This window comes from Salvelinus sp. IW2-2015, linkage group LG20 (assembly GCF_002910315.2).
Source record: "Salvelinus sp. IW2-2015 linkage group LG20, ASM291031v2, whole genome shotgun sequence".
Classification (NCBI taxonomy): domain Eukaryota; kingdom Metazoa; phylum Chordata; class Actinopteri; order Salmoniformes; family Salmonidae; genus Salvelinus; species Salvelinus sp. IW2-2015.
In genome coordinates this window covers 51,805,144-51,822,659 of record NC_036860.1, presented here as the reverse complement: position 1 = coordinate 51,822,659, position 17,516 = coordinate 51,805,144, and the positions used below count along the sequence as shown (strand labels likewise).

Below are 17,516 nucleotides of genomic sequence, written 5' to 3'. Positions count from 1 at the left end.
CCCGGCCGTCAATCCACACAGCAACAAAGGTAAACAGCCTGCCGTCTCACAAACAGAGGCCTTCGTCAGTTTGATTACACTGTGAGTGTCTGGGGGCTGAGGAGGGCCGGGGGGAGGCAGGGAAGGCGACCCAGCCACAGGACTGGGAGAGCTTCATTAACAGAAGGTAATTGCACTGGAGCCATGTGGCAGGCAGGAAGAAACACTTTGTGTTGAGATCTTCAGGCATCTTAAAACCCTTGAGGGTTGTTGTTTACTCTCAAAATGAAGGTGACTATAAAGGAGTTGTATTTGGCCGATAGCAGTAAACAAAAAGTAAACGCGTCATCCCCAAGCTGGAGAGGTCAAAGGGAGCATCAGGCTCTGTGCTGAGTGCAGACACGGTTGTGCATGACGAGCCGTGAAATGACCCAGAGCAGGGGCAGTAAGCTGGATGACAGGCGTGACCATGGAGAGATCCACTTCAGACAACATGTTCACAACCTCCACCTCCCTAAGGGAAGATGAGTCCGCAAGGTATGACCTGTACCACACAATCTCTCTTTCGCTCTCTCCCTTTCTCCTCTCTCACTCACTCTCTCCTCTCACTCTCCCTCTTGCTTGACTCTCTCTCTTTCTTCCTCCAATTCACTCTCTTTCTCTGTCAAATTGTTTAGAAACTGCCACCTCAGACACACCGAAGTGTGATTCCTACCATGAAAATACAAGGTACACCTCCACTACTGTAATCTTATTACAGAGGATATACTCCAGTTGGTGTTTCTATGTTTCTGCTGCTTCTATGGTGTGTGTGTTTGGAGTGCTGTGCGAAATCCGGTGCTTTTATGGTAAATAAATAGCACAACAACAAAAAATGATATCACTAGACAGAATCCCCCTTTCCTGGCCCTGTCTTTTGGAGGAATGATAAGAGACCGGCCTTGTTTATTTGAGTCTCTGCACCTGGACCATTATCTCTTGGCCTCTCCACACACCACACACTGACAGACAACTGTGATAGCAGCCCTTTGTTCTGATGAAAGGAGAGGGACGTTTTACGGGGAAATACAGCAAATTGTGCAAATTCAGGAAGCATATGAGAAAAAATGGATTGTGACATCAAGGACGTCTGCTCAAAGGATGCCTTCAGATGATCTTGGGCACGGTATTCGTTCCTATGTCCCTCAGCCAGTCTGATATAAACATCTGGGCTCCCCATATTAGCAGTTGTTTCAAAGAACTGTCTGCGAACAGGCACAGGAGATGTGTCTATGATGCTACTGATGTAAGTGGTGAAAGGCACAACAGGGCAAAGACGGTACCATCTGCTAGACAAGCACATTTTTCATTCGTCTTCTTTGTCTGAGTGCTTGTTAAAACAACCAAGAGCAATTATTGTACATACTGCGTTTTTTGGGCTGACATGATATGCATTTTGGGGCACCGGCATAGTCCATTAAAATGCTGTCTAAAATCCCTACTTTCCCCACCATTGACATAAAATGACTCACAATGTGACATTATGATGGGTTTGAATTGAGACATGTCTCAATGGTAGGCAATTTTTTGTATTTACCTGACTCCCAATTGTAACGGCAAATCAGAGAAATAAAGCTTGTTAATTTCTCAAACAGGCAGACAAGAAAATAAGCATCATGCTATTTACCCCATACAGCCAGAGTGTGTTGTGTGTGAACCATGGGCTGCCCACTCACCAGCCCTGGCTAGGATCATCTCCTCTTTCTCMGTTTGCCTCCATAATCCAGATTTAATCCTGAGATGTACACACAGCTAAGGCTCATGGGCAGAACAGAGACTCCTGTATGGCTCAGTTTGTCCTGAATTGCAGTGGTTCTGCATGGTGCAATTGGTAGAGCATGGTGCTTGTAACCAATGTTCCCTCTAAACTGCACACGTGCGCGCTTGCACAGTTCTTCCAGGACTGCCTCACAGAAATATTCGCCCCACAGAAATATCAGCCCTCAGAGAGAACCATGAGATTGAACTTCACTCAACTTTCTAGAGCAGTGGTCACCAACCGGTCAATCGCCAAACATTTCGGTAAAAAAACAAATGATAAAGCCTTGTGTTCCTTTTTTTGTTGTCTCGGGCTGTTTGCGGTAGGTGCACCCGATTTAGGCAAAATGTTGCAATTTTCAACCATTTCATGTGTCRGAAGGTACAAACACTGCCTTCCCGCTGGGCCCAGATGTTTAAGTTCTTACACTGTCAACACTTTGTATTCAACACATTTATAAGCCATAAAATGGGTGTTCTTCCTATTTCCACTCAGTGCCACAACAAGCAGTGCAGCAGTAATGAACGAGTAGGAAAGTGTATCTATAGGCTTGCGTTGTTGTTATTATTAGCGGCTTGGGTCTTTTGTAATAGAGAAGAAGATTTTACTTTCTCTGTTCATAGGAGTAACAATATGAATTTGTGCATGATGCAGAAATAATGCAGTGCAACTCGAGTTTTGCCATCAGCTGGAAGACAGTGTCCCTTTTTGGTCAGTGTCAGTGGAGGAAAGGGAGTGCGGAGGGATATTGAGAAGCGGACTCAGTAAAAAATGTTTTTAAAGCAAATTCTTTAAATGTTTTCTCACTCAGCTGTGCTTCACAAATAATACAACAATGGATCTAATACCGGTGTCATCATATGGCCTACCTCAAATTTTGAAATATATATWTTTTTTAAGTGGCCTGAGCAATTCAAGAAAAMACTAAATGTGGTGATAATGTAATGTATAGCGTACTGCACAAACCTCATTGATACGGTACTGTTTTTCATTGGTTAATGTTGCATAGGTTTACGTTTTTTAAGTCATGTTAATAAAAATATGAGTGGTAGATCTCAGCATTCATTTTGACTCAAGGTGATCTTGACTCAAAGGTTGGTGACCACTGGTCTAGAGTTCTCCCTGTTAACACTATCAACYTTTCCCTTTACTGTGGTCAAATCAATGCAATATATGCCACTTTCAATGCTACGTACCAAAACAAAACGATCTATGCAAGAGATTTTGTTGTACGCAGAACACATTGGAGTAGGATTCTATTGCATTGACACGCACTACTCAGCCTGTACTCTACACAGARCGGTGTGGCAGTAGGCCTATATGCAAATAGACGATTGCCATATATGGATCTGTGCCATTTACTTTTAACTGGACTGTGTTTACAGCATGAGCGGTCGGGAGTAGCTGCGCTTGTTTTGAGATCAAAACAAGAACTGTGTCGTGTCTTTGGCTATGCCAGATTAATTGCTATGACATGCTATTCTATAAAATAATTTCTCCGTAATTAATATTACCTGATTGAACTAATCATGTAAATGTAATTAACTAGAGAGGGACACCACGAAATAATATTTATAGAGCTGTTATCTTCCGAATAAACTCTTAAAGATTTAGTAATATTTTACATCCAMAGCAGTCACATTAATCGTCATTTTATTCAGTCTCATCTGAAATTGGTAAATCCTTGGTTATCTGCAAGAATCCTGGCTAACAAGTTGAATCAGCAATACAAAATTGGGTTTAATTATTTATTTACTAAATACCTAACTAATTACACAGAATCACACATACACAATTAAATCATAACTTGATTACAAATTGCCGTCATACAGAAAAACGTCCCTAGCGGGCGGAATAGATATGACAGCTTGTTACACAAAGGGAAGGGGCTGAGTTTTAGTGAAAGCGCGGGAGACTGGGACAGAGGCGAAGCTGTACTATCGTAAATAKAGTATCTTATGCATTCTAAATTACCGCCCATTTAGAAAAGGAAAATGCAATAAATATTTACTCTGAGCTGCGCTTCAGTAGGTTGGTGGTAGATGGAAGACCGTCTTGCCAAACCGAGTCCTCTGTCCTTTGAAGAATGTCTCTGGTGGTCACTGGATACGTTGGAGTAGCGTCGATGTGTAGTAGACGGGATACTCTGACTGTCCTTCCTAACCTGCGTTTGTAGCAGCTGTTGCTAACTCAACGGCTAGGAGGTATCACTTCTGTAGTGAATACGAGTTCAAAGTTCATACCATTTGCAACCAAAGTCCATGCTGATGTTGGCTTAGTTCTGTAGTTATTATCWGAACCATTCTGACATCGGATCYTCATCCGGATGTACCCGGAACAGGAAGTTATATTTTTGTCAATGGCTTTTATAGTGGAGGGAGAGGGGGAAAGTTTGTCTGAAAAGTTTGTAACCCATGTCTCTTCACAGGGGCGGGCCACTGGTTGAGCAGAGGCCAAACTTATGAAAACCCAAATCTCWAATTTGGAAGCAAAAATTACWTTTCATCTCTTCACAAATAATTTCATATTCAAACATTTGAATGAAACAACAATTCCATGTGAATCCGATACCTCTGACGTTTAGACTTTCCACAGTAGAGTTTATGTCATTCTATCATTGATGAGAATGTGTCAGAGGGCAACCGAACTGACATAATATACCTTAAGTACCAGTGCATATGTTCAGTTGGTCGGATTACCAGAATATAGTTKATTTCCCCCCAACTTCTGATGTTCCCAGAATCTCTATGTTAAACAATGGGTTTTCTTATGTCACATCAGTTATAGTAGGGAGAGGGAAAAYGGGTGAAAGAGGTATTTATGACTGTCATAAACCTACCCCCAGGCCAACGTCATGACAACTGCTTGTAGCCACATGTGCACATTTTGTTCATATCCTGTGCTAGTTAGTGAGTTATTAGCCCAGTTATAGATCATTTGTAGTCAGCAATAGTGGAGTGATGGCTTCCTACAAGAGCACAAGACACATTGTGTACATTTCTAAAAATCTTTGAAAACAGTGTTGTATTTTGAGGCAGGCTTGAATTAGATAAATAGCCAATAGGAAGAGGGTAGCATAATTTGTCTGATTCTCTGTAATAATGGTATGGGAATAATAAAGCATTTTATTTTGTAAAGTGGCTTCTTGCATCAAACAACACAACAACATTTTCAGTCACCTTCTTGTCTGAAGGACAAGTGGATAAACAGGTTAATGTCAAGCCCTGCATGTAGGCCTACATTGAAGACCACATATTGGCTGCTACTGTAGGCTGAATGATAGAACAGCTATTTCCATGTTAAAATGTTATGGGATGCATTTTCTGCATTGTTTTTGATGGTTGGCCACTCTGATAGGCCTACATTATGATCGAATAGCCACAGTAGCCTACTTGTCCACTGTTATAACTGTAGCTTAAAGCGGGTACAGCCTCAGTGTTCACAGTAAACACAAGCTGGAAGTTACACAGAATTTTCACAAAGTTGAAGTTTGAGCTCAGCAGACCTGAAATTTGCTCAGTGGCAAAAAATTGTTTTTGATAGAACATTGCTTGTAATGTCAGAATTGTGGGTTTGATTCCCAGGACCCACACGTAAAATGTATAACCTCATGTATGACCTCATGACTGTAAGTCGCTTTGTATAAAAGCATCTGTTAAATGGTATATATTATTATTATAGACTCCTTAGACACACTCACCTTGTAACTCTCAATACTCCCCAGTCCCCACTATCCTCCTTTCTCAGCACAATGTTCTCTTATACTCATCTTGGGAAGAACTGCTCAGTGTTGCAATCTGTGTTCCCTTCACATTACTATAATAGACCTTTCATCATGATAAATAAACTGACACAAAAAGTGACAGTGATTTTAATGAAGTGCCCATTGTTGTGGTTCCTCGTAGGGTGAGCCTCTATCCTCTTCCTCACTAATCACCACTCCCAAACACAGACTAGGGGCTCTATTCAATCTGTAACGATGAAGATTCGCTTTAAAGCACGATAGGCAATTAAAGGCCGCGGAMACTGCATTCACGGTGAACGCTGCGTATGTCGGCTCAATCAGAAATGACCTTTACATTTGAACGTGAATCTAACTAACAAACTTTTCAGCGTTGGTATAGAATAACTATCTTAAAAGTAATGACTTGAGACGTCGGTTATAAGATGAAAGCTTCTTTTGGTAATACTACACGTTGCATTTTATCACTTAATAACAAATAATAAACAAAGTTGCTAGTGAAAACCAGGCTAATCATTTAACACGTGTTCATAACTGGAGCATTCTCATTCTCTCTTTCCACTTCCTGTTGCAAAGCATTCTGGGGCTTTCAGTCAATATCGTAATCCAATACTAACCAATGCAACAGAAATGTACATAATACTCTTAATCTTCATCACATGAATTCTAATACAATTACTCTTGTACATGTAAATCACTGTAAATAATGTTTAGATATATCTCAATTAATTAACTCTGTAACCCATTAAAGTTACAACAGTTGGGTTGGACCAGTAGATCTGCCAGTCTGACGGCTGAGTGTTACTGTAACAGGCCTGTAGTCAAATGGAAGAGACTATAAAACTGTCCCACCCTGATCTGTTTCACCTGTCTGTGATTGTCTCTACCCCCATCCAGGTGTCACCCATCTTCCCCATTATCCCCTGTGTATTTATACCTGTGTTTTCTGTCTGTCTGTGCCAGTTCGTCTTGTTCGTCAAGTCAACCAGTGTTTTGTGTTTCAGCTCCTGTTTTTTCCGGTCTCTCTTCTCTCGCCCTCCTGGTTTTGACCTTAGCCTGTCCTGACTCCGAGCCCACCTGCCTGAACACTCTGCCTGCCCCTTACCTTGAGCCTGCCTGCCGACCTGTACCTTTGCCCCCCCCCTGGATTATTGACCTCTGCTTACCTTGAGCCTGCCTGCCGACCTGTACCTTTGCCCCCCCCCTGGATTATTGACCTCTGCTTACCCTGAGCCTGCCTGCTGTCCGGTACCGTTGCCCCACCTCTGGTTACTGATCCCTCCCTGCCTTGACCTATCTATTGCCTGCCCCTGTGGGATTATTAAACTATTCAACGTGGTCTGCATCTGGGTCTTACCTTCATATCTGATAAAAACAGGGTTAGCCAGATGCTACCAAGGTACATCTGGACCATGTCCCAGTGAGCTCAACCATCCAGACCCCACATCTGACTGACCATGACAGGGTCTACCCCTCAGCTCCTCTGATGACCATCCCCTATTTGATTTTGTACTGACACCTTGACCTGCACACAACTTAGGGATGGGTTGACAGAAAATAACAAGCTCACTGACACTTGTTTTTCCCTTTTCACAACAAGACAAACAAGCTGAATATGCAATCACAAAGCAAAAAAACAAAGTGGGTGTATTTCATCTCGGAAATAGTCAAATAAATAAATAACATGCAAAATGCTCAATCAAGAAAACATTTTGCTTCCACATTTCTCTCCAGACTAAAAGCTGTAATACAAGCTGTCTGGCGTGTGTCTCTCCAGAGGCGGTGGGGCGAGGCCATCTGTGTGATGATTGTCCCTGTTCTCTCTGTGTCTCTCCTAGATTACTCACGGGGGTCATCTGCCATTCAAATGACAGGTCCGAACAGAAGAATAGCTCGTCGGACAGGAGCCGTTGGTCTGTTCCATTGTGCTGGGGCAGAGGACAGGGGCCTTGTTTGATGTGACAAGATTAGATTTCTGCGACAACACGCTGCAGTCATAGGCCTGGCTACATGGAGAATCAGTCAGAAAACACCCGGGGGCACACACTCACTGCGCTATATGGCTGAAGACCTCCAGCATTCAAACATGCATACACACACACTGACCTACACATACTTTTCATCATCTGCAAAAGGCATATGTGTAAACATACAGTATTGCTCTGTATATTGCAATATTTTCTAAACAGTGAATGAAATATGACAGATACAAAATGAAGATGCAAGAGTACAAGATTACCCACATGGTCAGGCTTGTTGGATACAGTGATGTTCTAGTCTTTACTTTAGGAAATCACACTTCACTTCAAATCAATTGCAGACTAAATTGTATTCAATGAATTATTGACAAAGTCTACAGCTAATAATAACTGCTCAAACAAGCACATTAAAACCAATGATCTATGAAGATTTATGATTACAAAATGTGAAGGTGTAGCCTGAGTGGTTGTCTGTAGTGGCCTGCTTCACACACACCAAACAGATAACCTAACTTCTATGTTATTTGGGTGTGGAGGCGGAGATAGGGAAAATAACACACTCACATATCATTGAATACCCAAAGCACAGTGGCTCAAGGACGAGTGAAAGGCAATAAAACAAACTAATCTCTCCAAGCCGTTTTCCTTCCCCTCTATTTTCTTCCCGTGAATCATTTAGCTTGAGAAAATAAAAACCCAAACTTGGAGAGCCATCCACTCAAAGCCACGTCGAAGTGAAGTAGGCCGATCAAATTCACCTACAAACGAGAGCAGATAAATAAATAATAAATACACATGGCCGGAGAGAAGAATACTATTCCGCATACGCTATAATCACATCAGGAAGGCAGCTCTTSCTCTGTTTTCCAAAGCATTGGCAATGGAGAGAGAGGGAGGTTCAGCACATAGACATTTAGAGCTGTTTATCTCATTGTTCGTCAGAGCAGTGGCACAGGGAGCTGCTGGCGCTGGCTGAGCAGGATGGCTATACTACACCAGGCTCTCATCTCACCACATAGATACAATCCTATCAACTGCAGTGGCCGCTCTACAAAAATCTAGGCTGTGGATGTCCTGGGAGTGTGTAGTTTTGTTTTAGTGTGAATGCTATGAAGTGTATGAAAAGTCCAAAGAGACTATCCATTGAAATGCCTACCAATCCTTTATGATTGGTGTGTTATTTACAAGTAGAACAACATTTAGCCAAAGCCACCATATGAGAGAACCCACTGGACACAGATTTCATTGAAATGACGTGGAAACAACGTTGATTCAACCAGTGTGTTCCGAGTGGGAAAACCTTGTATTAGTTAACCAAATGAAAGGCATAACAATTAGTCAAACCAGTGATGAAAACATGCATATGAAAATGAATGAAAGCTATGATATAATAACTAAATCAACAGAATACATCTCTGTTATGTTTTTATTTGATCAACAACAGTGATGGACACAGGGGTCCTCAGCTGGGCTTCGGACTCATTACAACCTAAAATAGTCCAGGCATTGTTTTGGATGCAGCAGTACCAGACAGACAGACAGCTTTGGGCCAAACAGACCAATCAATATAATGGCCTAACAGCCTAACAGAGATCAAGGTCCACTGCTAACTAATCAATTTCTAGAGAGGTGCGTCCTTATTACGGGCCACTCACTGAACCGTCTGCACAGTCTGCACTGACAGAACAGAACAGAACAGGCATGGTGGATGGTGCGCTCTGCATGAGGCAGAGGGTCTTCCTCCTTCCTGAACTGTTATCTAATGACTGACTGGAAAAGACAAGACAACTAGGCTGCCCCACGGTTACCCTGAGCGACAATGTTCAATATTTCTGACATGGCAGCAGATGTGAGAACTTCTCAATTATACATGCATCTGGGATCATGGTTAAATACCTCTAAACACAGGAATGACAGGCTCACATCCACAACCACATCACAGCTCTGTTGGTAAGGAGAGAGCTAGGAGGTAAATAGCAGGAGCGGCGTGGCACTGTCCCGTAATGAAAAAGACCAGCAAACCTACGGTGGGGGCAACAACACATTTAAGAGATGTGTGGCTAGAAGAAGTGTGACGTAGGAAATAAACAAAAACATTTTATTTTCTTAAAATGATTGGATGGATAAACATCCACAGGACTGCCTGCTACTCAGGTAAGAAAACGATTCAACGGTCAGTTAGAGATAACACCCGGAATTGTGTTGTACTTCCACAGCAATATCTATAAAAACACATCACCAAAAGCAAAGATTCTGCTTTATCTGATTGCAATTGTTGTCTGAATGTGTACCTGTGCAAGTGTGTGTGCATGTGTATGTATGTGTGTTTATGTGAAATTGGGTGTTTCTAAATTAGCAGAACTGCCTCCTAAACACACAACATAGATTATCCTCAAATGTAATCAGTTTTGTGAGGAGGGAGTGATTGAAGTGAGAATTTTAGTAGTRGATAAAAAACTAATCTGCCATCTGAATCAGCCACAAAGTATAGTAGCATTAGCTAGCTTGTCTGAAAAAGCAGTTGTATAAGTCAGACACATTACCAATCCTAATGTTTGTGTTTGGCGTTTGCCAATTTTCAATTACTTGTAAAGCTGCTATCCCCTTCCTTGATCTATCCACAACATCATTATCTTACTCTGCTACTTAGAATATGTTTACCCTTCCTGATGAATTCAATTACATCTTTTCAGAGGAAGTTACTGTGGGGGTGGCCCTYCCTGGCTGAGGTCAACGCTGGCTGTGAATACTAAAGCTACTCCTCCAAACACATTACACAGGCTATTACCTGTTGCCTTCCACATGGCTCTACCCGACCCAGCTGGGCCCTCTGTGCCGACCCAGATGAAGTGCTTTCTAGATGGGATCTGGCGTTCAGAACAGGGGAAAGAGCTGCAGCTGTCCCTGTGCTTAATCGTTTCAGAGAACCAGCTCCTCTGCACACGCCACTCCTGATTAGAGAGGTGTGTACGCAGCCTGGCAGAGCGTGAACACTGGGGAGGCTCACCACACTGACTGTTTTTTAGTGGGAGAGTGGTAGTAGGATCGATAAGGCAACAGGCCTAAGGGACAACAGCTGGAAACTCAGCCCATTCTGCTCTGCGTTGACAAAGTAGCAGCAGGCATCTGAGGGAGGTCAGATGTCAAATGGAGGTGGACATGAGAGGCAGAGAGGGAGGGAGAATCCACTTAATCTTTTTCAATCCCTGACCCTCTCTTAACTGCTTCTTTCCCCAGTCCTCTCTGTTGAGAGTGATATATCATAAAAGGATTGGCTGTGAGTGATGGCATCTGCTCCTGAAGAGATTTTTTAGTTCCTCCACTGCACGCACGCCACTTGTGAAAAGGGCTGCGGTCGGTGTGAACCTTTCTAAATGTGTTTCATCCCACTGGAGACAACTAGGAGAGCGATGAGAGGAACCATCACAATCTGAAAATGGAGAATGAAGAAATGAAATGAAATGAAGAACCTGCTCATCAAATCCGTATGTATCACCAGAGAGCCATACCCAGGGCCACTTAGAGTGAAGGAATGGTAAACATCCATAAAAGGTTCCATTGTCACGTGTGCTCCTTCTCCGGCCTCTAGGTCACCAGGCTGCTCATTATGGCACACACCTGTCACCATCGTTACGCACACCTGCGCGTCAGACTCACCTGGACTCCATCACCTCCTTGATTACCTGCCCTATGTATGTCACTCCCTTTGGTTCCTTCCCCAGGTGTCATTGTTTCGGTTCCTGTGTCATGTCTGTGCGTTGTTCATTTTTCTTATTTTGTATTATGTTGTGTTTATTTATTAAAACACTCACTCCTTGAACTTGTTTCCCGACTCTCAGCGCACATCGTTACATCCATGCTCCTCTCTAGGCTAAGGTTTTGACTACAAAGCCACCCCTTATTTAGCTGTACAAGAGAAACTGAATTCATTTTACATTGAAAAAATACAGCAACAAAATGTCCAAGTGACAGAATCATTGCAGTGTAAAAAAAAGATTCAGTAAACAAGATATTTACAGAATAGTTTCCACAGAAACATAAACCTCTGAATCCACATTTAAAAAGATGATGACTCACATTAGAGTGCACATGACATACATTGAGAGCAGAAAGCATTTGCACATTTAGCCAGGCTGTATGCTCCACCTGGGAGGCCGAGAGAGGCAGAGAGGCAGGGAACGGCTCTGTCAGGTGCCAAGCCCGGAAAACGGGGCATTCTGGCATAATGACTCTCATTTACAATTGACAAGCTGAAGGAAAGCGAAACTAATTATGACAGCGTGCAGATGCTGAATAGCCCTTGATGAAGTTAATCACCAGTAATTCAAAAAACAGGTGTTGAACATTTTCTATCCCCTCCTATGAAATTACAGGATGATCAGAATTCAAGAGTGTGCAGTTTAATTGAATGGGACGTCCGCTGCATCCTCTTCCTCCCCTCCCTAAAAAACACTGTGAGGAAACGATTACTGTGGATCACCATGAATGACAAGCTTTCTCTCCTCGCTTTGAGATGAGGTGCGGGTGTCAACCGTTTATCTAAAATGCTCTATCCGTGATTATATTCATGGTGGCTTTATGTCTTTTTGAGGCTATAGAGTGCACGACTGCATGCTGTCATTTTAAAGTACATCAACCTAAATTAGCTTGGAATTCTATTAGGATGAGAAATTGACAATATTTAACTTTCTCAGTTGCTTTCTACATTTGGTTTTGTTTGTTGTCTACAGTACATCTATCTGAAAGTGGAACTAGCTGCCCCCACCCAGTCTCAATATCAAGCTCCCACAAAACTGGGGGTGGATATCTGTGTCCCTAAAGGCCAAAAATGAAAGATGGACTTTCAGTGAAAACCTCTGTCGTACAATCTAAATGGATTTGAAGTCTTTAGAGTAATAAGTACCCGTTTCCAGGCGTATTGCAGCCGCTGAGACCACATCCAGCACATGGGTAATACTCCTCCATTCTTCCACAACGAGGCTTCCATAGCTCATTATTCTAATCACAGGCTTTCATCTTTAGTACAACATTCAAACCAACAGTGGCGTGTCAAGGACAGCTCCATCAACCAGGAGGGGCTCGTAATTCATTTAATGAGCTGCAGGATACATAATACAACCCCAAACCCAATCTTCTAGATCCCATACCACACATGTTACAGTAAAACACTCAGATAATGTGAAACACTGTTACAAAGATAATGTATCTGAATTACTGTGAAAATGTTGGAAACACAAATGTGTGTGCATGCGCGCGCCTGTGTATTATAAAGAGCATGAATGGCATTCATGTTCGCCTCTCTTTAAAGACAAAGAAGAAAGGTGAAAGGTCAGTCCATACAATAGCTTAAGATAGATGCTGATCACTGAGCAGTAATCACACCATTGTAATTCAAGGTGTTAGGCAATTTGTCTCAAACCAAATCTTTGAATCCAGGCTGACTTCAACCATACAAAGTAATGCACAAGGCTTGGTTTTCTGCTTCTTGAAAGTCAGAAGCATTAAAAGCACTGCTCAAGTTTACACATAAAAAACACAACATGCGCATGTATTCTGCTTATTGTTATCATTGAATAGCTGCAGCCCTGAATGCACTAATGGAAACTGCCAAAGGTTACTTTGCTTTAAAAATACTGTGTGCATTTTGTTCCCTCTCCCTGTAGTGTCAAGTAGTGAGCAAGTGATGCTGTGTTTATGGGTCGTTCCATTTGGCACCCCTTTTGATTCGAACGAAACCTTCCCTACATGTTTGCACATTGTAGAAACGACAAGATGGTCACTTTTTGGGCCTGTAAGCCTAAACATTCAGGAAATATAGGTGCTCAGAGTTGACCCATTTAGCATACCCCTCCCTACCATGAGACACCATGTCTTCATTACTGAAAAGATACATAGTTGAGTTTGATATAATTTGAACGCTTACAAACAGGGCTGTCAAAATGTTTTTAAAAAGCTGTACTTTTTTTTTTTACCTTTTATTAATGACAATCATCTAAAAATGCATAAACTCCAATTTCGGTTATGTTAATGTTAAGTAAGATCATTGCACTGTGTAAATGGGTAGAGAGGCGCTTCCCGCAGTACCAATCAACTATGTCAAACAGTTCGGTCAGTAATCTTCAGCGATTCTTAGATAAGCATGGCCCGTTCAAAAAATGCAGAACTAAGAACAGATATAGCCCTTGGTTCACTCCAGACCTGACTGCCCTCGACCAGCACAAAAACATCCTGTGGCAGACTGCAATAGCATCGAATAGTCCCCGCGATATGCAACTGTTCAGGGAAGTCAGGAACCAATACACGCAGTCAGTCAGGAAAGCAAAGGCTAGCTTTTTTAAGCAGAAATTTGCATCCTGTAGCTTTAACTCCAAAAGGTTCTGGGACACTGTAAAGTCCATGGAGAACAAGAGCACCTCCTCCCAGCTGCCCACTGCACTGAGGCTAGGTAATACGGTTACCACCGATAAATCCATGATAATCGATAACTTCAACAAGCATTTCTCAACGGCTGGCCATGCCTTCCACCTGGCTACTCCAACCTCGGCCAACAGCTCCACCCCCCCCCCGCAGCTACTCGCCCAAGCGTCCTCAGCTTCTCCTTTACCCAAATCCAGATAGCAGATGTTCTGAAAGAGCTGSAAAACCTGGACCCATACAAATCAGCTGGGCTTGACAATCTAGACCCTCTATTTCTGAAACTATCCGCCGCCATTGTCGCAACCACTATTACCAGCCTGTTCAACCTGTCTTTCATATCGTCTGAGATCCCCAAGGATTGGAAGGCTGCCGCAGTCATCCCCCTCTTCAAAGGGGGAGACACCCTGGACCCAAACTGTTACAGACCTATATCCATCCTGCCCTGCCTATCTAAGGTCTTCGAAAGCCAAGTTAATAAACAGATCACTGACCATCTCGAATCCCACCGTACCTACTCCGCTGTGCAATCCGGTTTCCGAGCCGGTCACGGGTGCACCTCAGCCACGCTCAAGGTACTAAATGATATCATAACCGCCATCGATAAAAGACAGTACTGTGCAGCCGTCTTCATCGACCTGGCCAAGGCTTTCGACTCTGTCAATCACCATATTCTTATCGGCAGACTCAGTAGCCTCGGTTTTTCTGATGACTGCCTTGCCTGGTTCACCAACTACTTTGCAGAAAGAGTTCAGTGTGTCAAATCGGAGGACATGTTGTCCGGTCCTCTGGCAGTCTCTATGGGGGTACCACAGGGTTCAATTCTCAGGCCGACTCTTTTCTCTGTATATATCAATGATGTTACTCTTGCTGCGGGCGATTCCCTGATCCACCTCTACGCAGACGACACCATTCTGTATACTTCTGGCCCTTCCTTGGACACTGTGCTATCTAACCTCCAAACGAGCTTCAATGCCATACAACACTCCTTCCGTGGCCTCCAACTGCTCTTAAACGCTAGTAAAACCAAATGCATGCTTTTCAACCGTTCGCTGCCTGCACCCGCKCGCCCGACTAGCATCACCACCCTGGACGGTTCCGACCTAGAATATGTGGACATCTATAAATACCTAGGTGTCTGGCTAGACTGTAAACTCTCCTTCCAGACTCATATTAAACATCTCCAATCCAAAATCAAATCAAGAATTGGCTTTCTATTTCGCAACAAAGCCTCCTTCACTCACGCCGTCAAACTTACTCTAGTAAAACTGTCTATCCTACCGATCCTCGACTTCGGCGATGGCATCTACAAAATAGCTTCCAATACTCTACTCAGCAAACTAGATGCAGTTTATCATAGTGCCATCCGTTTTGTTACTAAAACACCTTATACCACCCACCACTGCGACCTGTATGCTCTAGTCGGCTGGCCCTCGCTACATATTCGTCGCCAGACCCACTGGCTCCAGGTCATCTATAAGTCCATGCTAGGTAAAGCTCCGCCTTATCACAGTTCACTGGTCACGATAACAACACCCACCCGTAGCACGCYCTCCAGCAGGTATATCTCACTGATCATCCCAAAAGCCAACACCTCATTTGGCCGCCTTTCCTTCCAGTTCTCTGCTGCCTGTGACTGGAACGAATTGCAAAAATCGCTGAAGTTGGAGACTTTTATTTCCCTCACCAGCTTTAAACATCTGCTATCTGAGCAGCTAACCGATCGCTGCAGCTGTACATAGTCCATCTGTAAACAGCCCACCCAATTTACCTACCTCATCCCCTTACTGTTTTTATTTATTTACTTTTCTGCTCTTTTGCTCACCAGTATCTCTKCTTGCACATTGATCATCTGATGATTTATCACTCCAGTGTTAATCTGCTAAATTGTAATTATTCGCTCCTATGGCCTATTTATTGCCTACCTCCTCATGCCTTTTGCACACAATGTATATAGACTCATTTTTTTCCTACTGTGTTATTGACTTGTTTATTGTTTACTCCATGTGTAACTCTGTGTTGTTGCCTGTTCACACTGCTATGCTTTATCTTGGCCAGGTCGCAGTTGTAAATGAGAACTTGTTCTCAACTAGCCTACCTGGTTAAATAAAGGTGGGGAAAAAAGAAAAAAAATCCTGAGGATTAGTCTCTCGTTACTGTCTGCCACATGGACCCTCTCACACACAAACAATAAAGGTCTGCTCACCCCCGTGTTGCGTACATTTTAGTTTTAGGCGACTCCRAATTGTTTGCTATGTTATTTGATCGAATTTGACTTTTCATTGATGTTTTCTTAATCAGAATGGCAGTATTATATTTCCATTAATATTATATTCCATTCCATTACAGTTGCATTGAAAACCCTCTGATTCCGGTTGCCAAAAACCAAAACAAACTTGTTGTGATAGTAAGTAGGTTAAGTACTTTACTCCTAAAATGTGTTTTACGAGACCCTTTTCCATTTTATTTGAATCAAGCAAGATGATGATTAACTATGTTAACAGAGTGTATTTTATGTTTGGTATTATATGTCTATGTAATTATCTTTAATAGTTTATATTACATTTTTAAAGGGCTTGCTTAACTTTTGGTCGAAGAGTTTATTATGACTAGCTCCAGCTTGATTCAAATGATACAATGATGCAAACATATTCGAGTCTGAAATAGCAAAACATTACGTAATGCCTTGAAAGTATGTAAGTAACCTAAGATATGTTAGGATGCGACTTTTTCTTTCTGCTTCCCTCAAGTGCTTTAGGCTTTTTGGTATTTTTATTTATTGTAGACAGACAACGGTGCTGCCCCTATTCGGGGCAGAATAGAGGGAGTGATACCCTTAATGGACTTATGCATATAAATATATAACTACTGAAAGCACAAACACACTTGTAGATCTGGTTTCAGGAGCTGTGTGGCATGGTACAGTACGCGGAGCCGTACGGGCTGAGATCACAAATAGACTACTATGACTGACATTAAAAACTCCACGTAGGACTGAATATATTTCTTACCTTGTCCATGTGTGTTTGTCACCGCAGCAGCGAGAACCAACACCGTAACGATGACGTGTAATTGGTAGTCTCTTCTCATACACATGTCTACTGAAGTCGAAGTCCCTCTCTGATCACAGAATACGTCCTTGCATTAAATACTTTCCGGAGCAAAATAAGCAAACGAATAATAAAACGTCCGTGAGGTCTGTGAAACACAGAGAAAGCCGTGCTGCGTTTGCACTTATTTAGCAAGTCGAGCAATGAGCAGATCTGACAAGAATCAACTGAAACGCAGAGCCCGTTTAATTGTAACGCTCAGTAAGCGGATTGCTGTCTCTCTGTGCTGTCAGCACCTTCAGGACAACTAGCACGACGCGGAAGCTTCAGCACCATGGACAGCTCCTAGCGTCAGCAAACGGTACAACTTCCGCTCCATGGAAAAGTTACCACTCCGTATTTGGACAGTGCATTTGTGATGAGCAACAAATCACATGCCTTTTTGTGGTTAGATATTTCAAAATGTTAAATAATTATAGTATATATGCATGCATGTTATTGCTATAATTTTGAGAACGCGAAGATCAGCCTATAATCAAAACAAAAAAGTGAGC

The 17,516-nt window shown here is 42.6% G+C and overlaps 1 pseudogene; it reads right to left on the bottom strand.

Moving 5' to 3' along the window:
• The window catches only part of LOC111981337 (seizure protein 6-like), a 239,454-nt pseudogene extending 222,186 nt beyond the window's left edge, over positions 1-17,268 (bottom strand).
• Positions 17,269-17,516: the final 248 nt, after the last annotated feature.